The sequence below is a fragment of the Dasypus novemcinctus genome, chromosome 2 (assembly GCF_030445035.2).
Source record: "Dasypus novemcinctus isolate mDasNov1 chromosome 2, mDasNov1.1.hap2, whole genome shotgun sequence".
NCBI classification, from domain to species: Eukaryota; Metazoa; Chordata; class Mammalia; order Cingulata; family Dasypodidae; genus Dasypus; species Dasypus novemcinctus.
Genome location: NC_080674.1, coordinates 157,229,160 through 157,237,633, shown reverse-complemented (window position 1 = coordinate 157,237,633; position 8,474 = coordinate 157,229,160). Strand labels below are relative to the sequence as shown.

At 38.7% G+C, this 8,474-nt stretch overlaps 1 long non-coding RNA gene across 1 annotated transcript; it reads right to left on the bottom strand.

Moving 5' to 3' along the window:
* Positions 1-3,246: 3,246 nt before the first annotated feature.
* Positions 3,247-7,863, bottom strand: LOC139437155 (uncharacterized). The gene is made up of 2 exons (XR_011646856.1): positions 7,657-7,863; positions 3,247-4,248 (listed from the first exon to the last, which is right to left on the bottom strand). It is a non-coding gene; the product is annotated as an uncharacterized lncRNA (long non-coding RNA).
* Between the last annotated feature and the right edge of the window lie 611 nt (positions 7,864-8,474).

Sequence of the window (8,474 nt, the reverse complement as noted above, 5' to 3'; positions counted from 1 at the left end):
TATCATACCACTGCCTTCTTGCCTCCATCGTTTCAGATGAGAAATCAGCACTTAATCTTATGGAGTTTCCCTTGTATGTGATGGTTTTCTTTTCTCTTGCTGCTTTTAGAATTTTTTCTTTGTCTTGAGCATTGGATAATTTGACAAGTATATGTCTTGGGGTGGGCCTGTTGGGGTTTATGACCAGTGGAGTGCGCTGTGCTTCTTGGATATGTACATCTGTCTCTTTCAGTAGATTTGGGAAGTTTTCATTCATTATTTCCTGCAACACTCCTTCTGACCCCTTTCCCTTCTCTTCTCCTTCTGGAATGCCTATAATACGTATGTTTGAGCGTTTTGCGTTATCATTCAGGTCCCTAAGTCCTATCTGGATTTTTTCTACCTTTTTATTGACCACTTCTACTATCTGTTTGATTTCCAATGCACTGTCTTCCACATCACTAATTCTCTGCTCTGCCTCTTCTAGTCTGCTGATATTTGCTGCAAGTGTATTTTTGATTTCTTGAACTGTGGTGTTCATTCCATCATATCTGTTATTTTTTTGCGCATGTCTGCAATTTCCCCTCCAAGTGTTGTCTTCACGCTGTTAACCTCTTTCATTACTTCATCAAATTTGTCGGTGATAAATGTTCTGAGATCTTTCATTGCTTGTGCGAAGTCCCGCCCCCCTTCCTGATTTTCAGTTTGTTGATTGGATTCAGCCATGTTTTCCTGATTACTGGTTTGGTTTGTAGATTTTTGTTGCTGTCTTGTCAACATTTTTTCTTGACGGGTTTAATCAGTTCCTTAGCTTCTTTGTCTAGTCTTGGAGATTAATTAGCTGTTGTTTTTGCGTAAGTGTTATATCTTCTCTTTGTCACTTTGTTCTTCTTATTCCAATTTCTTATTGCTAGTTAAGCTCACTTTAAAGGAAAGTATTAGTGCTGGGGAAAGTCAATTGTGTAAGGAAGGAAAAAGTGTGAAGTAGTATTGGTGATATATGTTTACAAAGCAACAATATGAGTTCTGGGAGGATGGAGGTTAGATCATGTAAATTGTGTAGAGTTATAGTAGTAGGAAAGTACCTATAATGAGGTAGACGACTGAATATGGGAGGAATGTGGTACGTACTAAGAGGCTATTGTTTTCGTGAGAGAGGGAAAGAGAAAAGAAAGGTAATAGTTTCAGGGACGAATACCAGATGGAAAACTAAACAAAGGTATTAGAAATTAAGAGTTAGACACTTTGTGGATCAAAGAAAGGGAGATGGAATATAGGAGAGATAGCAGATGGTGGAGGATATCAAGTTGTAGGGGAAAGGGGATAGTGTAGATAGGCTAAATCTATTCACAGAGAAATGAGGCAGTGGAGGGTGAGGAAACCCAGCAAATGTGAGGTATTTCCTGTAGGACCTATTGTATTGTTAAGGGAAAATAGTATAAGAAGAATATTGGGGACAAGAAAGAGAGGATTGAAAAAAAAAAAAAAGAACAACAAGAACAACAACAAAAAATAAAAAATAAAAAAAAAAACAAAAAAAAAACACAAAGAACATAAACCCCGCCGCCAGGCTCGGCTGGGCTCAGCTGGGCTCCGGTCCCCCGCCCGCCGCCCGCCACGGCTCGGCTGGGCGCGCCTGGGCCCGGGTGGGCTCGGCTTTCCCGCCCGCCGCCCGGCGCAGCGCAGCGCGGCTCGGCTCTCCCTCTCGCCGCCCAGCGTGGGGCGGCTGGGCTCGGCCGAGCTCAGCTGGGCTCCGCCCCCCCTGCCCGCCGCGGCTCAGCCGGGCTGGGCCGACTCGGCTACTCTGGCCGCCGCCCGCCAGGGCTCCACGCGGTGCTAGCTGCCTCGGCTCCACCTACCCAAGGAGGGAATCCTCCACACGTAGCTGGGATCTCCGTGTATATTTCACAGATGGATCCTCTCTGTTACCTTCCCTCCAAATCGATGTCCAGACACCTCCGGACCAGGAAAAATCCCGAAACAGCCAGTCCCAAAGAGTCTCCGATGCCTCCCAGCCAATTCCCCCCAGGAGCTAGTAACCGGGAAGTTCACTCAGCCGCCATCTTGCCTCCCCCTCCTGAAAAGTCCCAATTTATATCTTATAGACCAGTCCTTTCTGTTACCTTCCCACCAAATCGATGTCCAGACACTTCCTGCCCTGAAAAAATCCTGAAAAAGCCTGGTCCCGGAGAACCTCCAGCGGTGCCCAGCTGCCTCTTCCCAGGAGAGATGGCAAGGCAAGCTCTAAAGCTTTTGTTTGACGGATAAGACCTTGCAAGTTTCCTTGATTACAATTCCAGTAAATTGGAAGCCTCTATTGCAGGAGTTCCTACCCTTTTTTGTTCCAGGGGCCCTTTAACCAGTTAGGTGAAATGGAAACTACTGTAATTTATTAATTGCATACATTCACAAGCGAAGGAAATGCTAGATTTTGGTTACAGGTCAGAGAAAATAAAGTTGATGAGTCGATTTTTTTTTCAATTCAAGCTCATGGACCCCCTGAAATCTTTCCATGGACCACTGATTAAGAAGCCCTACTCAATTGCTTGAGTGAATAATAGAAATTCCACAGGTGGGGAAAACAAAGCTTACAGTTTTTTAGCTATTTTGAGGGTAGTTGTCTTGTGACAAGGACAAACCTTTATCCATCCAGAGAGCAGACATATGATAACACGGACATACTTATATTCCATAGAAAGGGTAGCTGTATAGTCTGTTTCAGTATGCCCAAAAGTACTCTGATGATTGAGGTATTTGAACCCTATTCCACCTTTATAGTTTTATCAGGGTTATATATTAATTGACAGGTAGAATTTAGTTTTATATACCCACCTTGCTTCTTGTTTAAAAACATTTATTTATTTATTTATTTATTTATTTATTTATTTATTTATTTATTTTCTGAAGATGAAGCTGTGACCTGTGGCTGATTGCAAGTACTTTCAGAGAAGCATCAGAGTAAACAAGATAACTCTGGAAATTTGGTTGTTTATCTGGCATGTAGCATTTTAAAGAGTATAACAAAAATTATGACTAACTCTACACTGTTGTCTAATGTCATGCAGACCAGTATCAGGACATATGGACAATGAGAATGTTGTCAAATATCTAGAATTTAATATTAATATAATCTTTGACTATTTATATGAATAGCATTTTATCCATACACATTTGCTGAGACCAGCTCAGCAATAGGTCTGCATGAAGGGAAGGTGACGCAGAACTGAAGAAATAAAAAGACAGAAAGAAAGACACAGGAGAGGAAACTAAGATGGGGCCAGGGGACTTCACAGCTTTTGAAGCTGAGAGCCTAACCCTAGTTGCCATATCATATTTATTTGGAAGTTAACAAGCAGCTGTTTGCTACAGGAAGCAACTTGCAACATCTGCAATAAGGTAATTTACAATAACAGGAAGCAATTTAGAACATCTTGTACAATAACAGGAAGCAACTTAGAACATTTTGTACAATAACAGGAAGCAACAAATAGGTAAGCCAATTTCCCACAACATATCCCCCTTTTTGTTTTTATAAAGCAACGAAGGCAGATTAGGTGGTTTCTTACTGCCTCATACCCTTAAGGGCTCATTGTGTGCTTATCTTTTCAGTAACAATGTCAAATCGGAAAACAGCATTTTATAGGTAATCCATGACTACAGCGGATTTATACAAACTTCCAACTAACAGATGATTTTAACTCTCATGGGCTTAAGATTTCTTACCAGTAAGCCTATATAGGCCAGTACTTGATCAAAAATGACCTCATTTCCCCCAATTTGTATAGTTTGAGGCACAGGCAATGACAAATTATTGTTACTTCCTCATTCTGTTCTGTGGGGCAGCTAGAAGTTTATCACATTATTTCAATGCCTTCATTGGTCCTGCTCTTAGCATCTTCACTGGACCTGGGGACACAACTCAGTGTTGAATTAGATTAGTCCATCATTGTGAGGACCCATTTTCTAGGCAGAAAACAATACCTGTCTTGTTAGAAGAGTCCCGATGTAGTGTCTGTAGCTGTGAAAGCATATCTTGCTCTTCCCAAGAGCAAGAGGGGACTGATGCCATAGTCATTGAAGTGAGCATGAAGGACACCCATGGGTGACATCCACAAACTGCTGGTGAACAACAGGTAACTGGAACTGCTGGGCTAGGCACCACAAGGTCTGGTATTCATGATGTTCACCTTTCTGGTGGAGCTACCCTGCTGCTTCTCAGGTCTCAATTGTATGGCTCTGGATCTTCATGAGGCATCTGCCTCAACAGTCCTGAGAAGAATGTTAAAGGAGTGGGCGGGGACATGACAGACAGTTACCTGTTACTGCTGGCAGGTGTCCCAGGTTCTTCCACACATTTCTCCCCCACAGAGGGTGATTCACAACAGTCTATCATTTTTGTCTTGCTTTTAGTATTTGCAATCCACCCCTGGATAGGGATGGCAGTCTTCAGGGTAACCAGACACTATTGGGTTAAGCCTTTCACTTTCAGCAGGGCTTCCTTCCTATGCTGCACACAATTGCTTTTTTATATTGTACTTATTGCCTTTTCCCAAAATTATGACTGAGACCTGAGGGGTACTCAATTAGAATGCTGCCTTTGCCACAAACCCCACCTAAAGCCAATATTGTTGCTGGCCATATCCCATACACAGGCTAAGTCCATATCCACCTTCTTCGCCTTTTTATTATTTTTTTTAAAACAGCCTGCTGGAGGGTCCTCCTACTCCCATGAAGGACCTTCCCAATTAACACATCTCAGTGAGGGATAAAAGATTTTTAGAATTCCAACAATATTACAAATTCTATTAACATGGGAAAACAGTGTACTTTATCAATTATAGCAGAGGGTGTAGCTTTGTCTTACCCAATCAAATAACATTTAAGAATTTGATAGAACAGCAGGGACCTTGCAGCCTGTCCCAATTGTTTGCCTATTCCAGGCCCCTAAAATATCATTGTCTCTGATGTTTTTTGGTAGGGTCACTACCATGTGTTTCTTCTATGCAGCCAGATTATTTGCCACCAGGCCAGGGCAGAACATTAGGCTATGTACACAACCTTGGGGAAGCACTGCAAAAGTCCATTGTTGACTTTTCTATAGGTAAGAGAATGTGGGCTGGTTTGACTTGCCCAAGCAAACCCCAAAGAAAGGTCTAGCAAGTTTCAAAACAAAGTGATAATGACACAGTTGGGTATTGATTTCTTACAACAAACCAGCAATATCTGGACTGCTGCATACTACAATGGTATCACTTTAATTTAAAATAAGAGGCCATTTCTATGACACATACTATTTAATATTAAAGCTTTTAAAACTTAACAGATAGACCCCATCAAATTTCACTAAACTTTAACCACAAAAAATTCCTTTTCCACAAACCTTCTACACTCTTTGTATTCATTCAGGTTTTCTCCTACACCCTACTCTTTCTTAATAACCAATCATTATATTTTAGGACAAAATTACTTTCTGTTTCTTTAATAATAAAAACACACTCTATACATCCAACATACATAAGTTACCAAAATGGTTTTGGTAACTGTCTCCAATCAAACCTCTTACAATATACAACTATCATTAACACTAAACAAACTTGTTAAAATAATAATTCAGTTTAGTTATATGCAAATATAACTTCTTTATTTCAAGTACCTAGTAGCATGCAATATTAGAAACAGTCCTTTAGAAGCAAGTTGTCAGGGAAAGCTGGCTGCAAACAAGTTTTACTGTTATAAAATTATCTTTCATTATTATCAATTCAGTTTTTATTCAATAATGAATTCCTGGAATTAGCCATTTAAACACCTCAATTCAAGCAATGCTTTCACCAACTTCTTATAATTATTTATAACCATATAGACTATAATTATATTATTTTAAGACAAATTTCACCTTTACAGAACATATCCCTTACTTAAAGTTACTACAATAACCTTTACAACTTGCCACATGCATTCAAGTTTTGTCCTACATATTTCCATTTTGATTTTATGAAATCTAGCCATCTTCTTTTAGGACAAAATATATTTTTACCTTTTTTTTTTTTAACAGACTTACCAAATTTCAGTCGGCACTCCCACAAACTTTTTATGTTTTTAAATATTCATTTAAATTTTACATCCTTCATTTTATCCTGTGAAGAAAAATAAACTATTCTTTTCAATTTAAGCAAGAACTATTTTTTATGAAGAGACTTATAGTAATTTCATTAATCAAGACTTACTATTTTTATTATTATAGAGATCTTATTAACATTTAAAATTATATATTAATATAGTAATTTTGTTAATCAATACTTAAAATTTTTGTCATCATAGAGGTCTTATTAACATTTAAAATTATGTATTAATATAAGCACTTATTTAATTTTTGGCCATTTGAATAGAGCTCTTTTAGAAATTTTTCTTTATTAATTTATATCAACATCCAGAGGTATCAAAATATATACTGACAATGAGCAATGACAAAAACACAATACACACTGAAATAATTACCACACACACACTGACATTGAACAAACAGATAAACACAAAACAATTACAACACATCAGCAGAAACATAAAGCTTACTAATTTGACCCATAATTCTTATTAATTTCATATAGCTGTTTCTAAGTCCTCCATCATTTCACATCTTAGATTTTACTGCTTTTAAGATCTCTTCTGGAACCTATGCTGCCTGTAACATGCAAGCGTATTCTTGGAAACACTTTTATTAGTAATGAGCAACCAGTTAGGATAACTTGAACAGCATAAATGCAGTTAAGCTCTTATTTATCAATTTAGACAGACAATACACATTTTTTGGATTACTACTTTTTAAGACTACATTAAGACTTGAAGTTCAGGAGTAAGCTATCAACACTGAAAATTTCTTTTAACACCTTGATAAAAATTTTGAACTAATTTTATTAATTTGGTTAAAGAGGCCCCATCAGAATCAGCATGGGAACAAAACAGGTCACCAGTGTTGTCATATTTTCCTCCTCTTCTGGAGGTTTAATCCTGTTAGCCCCCCACTAGCCCACAGCCACATTACCATTTATGCAGCAAGGGGTTTGCACAGTTGCTGCCAGAATATTTTCCTTATCATAGTCAACACTTTAACAGAGAGTTTTCTCACAAGCATGATTTCACTAACAAGGGCCTTATTTAGCACTTTTGCCTATACAGGACATTATATTTGTGAGTTAACCTTTCCTTGCTCAAGTGGCTCAACATGATTTCCCTCCATTCTAGTCTGCAAAATGCCCTGTTGTAAAGCTGACAGCTTTGGCTGAACATCTCCAAGCATAGGAGGGGAAGGAGATGTCGGGGGGGGGAGGAAGTGACTTTCTAAAGTCAGTTAATGAAGTAGTTGAAGGCAAAACAACTTTAGATTTAGTGTTAAAACAGATTTAGTAATAATCCAAGTGGGCCAAATAGTAATGGAGCAAAACACCTTGTAAATGTAAAATTTTTAACTCTTTTTCCTACTCTTTCCTAATCTCTTAATTCTAAACTCCCTATTGCTGGGGACTATGAGCAATATTTTTCTGTAATCTCTAAGGGTTCTAAAATATGAGACTTGTTGACCTCAGCTCCTCCTGCCTTGAGGAGTTGTTTGAGGAGACAGACATAAGTGTCTCTATTTCCCATCATAACCCTGCTACAATACCCGAGAGTGTCCTTACTCACCAAGGACTTGGAAGGCCTTCTAAACCACTCAGGGCTCTCCACTGTGACAACATCTTTTAGCATGAAGCTCTTCTTCCCTTCAGGTCCTTGTTCAGGCACCAGTTGCTGAGACCAGCTCAGCAATAGGTCTGCATGAAGGGAAGGTGACAGAGAACTGAAGAAATAAAAGGCCAGAAAGAAAGACACAAGAGAGGAAACAAAGATGGAACCTGGAGACTTCATGGCTTTTGAAGCTGAGAGCCTCAACCCTAGTTTCCACGTATTTATTTGGAAGTTAACAAGCAGCTGATTGCTACAGGAAGCAACTTGCAACATCTTCTACAATGACAGGGAGCAAGTTAGAACATCTTGTACAATGACAGGAAGCAACTTGCAACATCTAAAATAAGGTAATTTACAATAACAGAGAGCAACTTAGAACATCTTGTACAACAGGAAGCAACAAATAGGGAAGCCAATTTCTCATGACACACATTTAACCAACAGAAGGATAGAAAATCCCTTTTGATTTGAAACTTCCCATGCAACTCATGACATATCAAATGAACCTACTTATATCTAGCACCTCTCTTTTCATCAGATCCAAGAACAAATCCTTTGATTTTCCAGGAGCCCTGTGGAAAATCCCAAAGACAATTTGAAATAGAAAAGATACCTTCTTGGATTTAATTTCAAGAAGACAAAATGCCAAAAATTGTCAGAAGATTTGAACGCTGGGCTATATAGGATCATAGGTTACTGATAAGAAATACTTGGTTACCTACTTAACCAAAAGAATGACAAAAGATTTTAAAAGTAAATATATGAGATGGCATGAT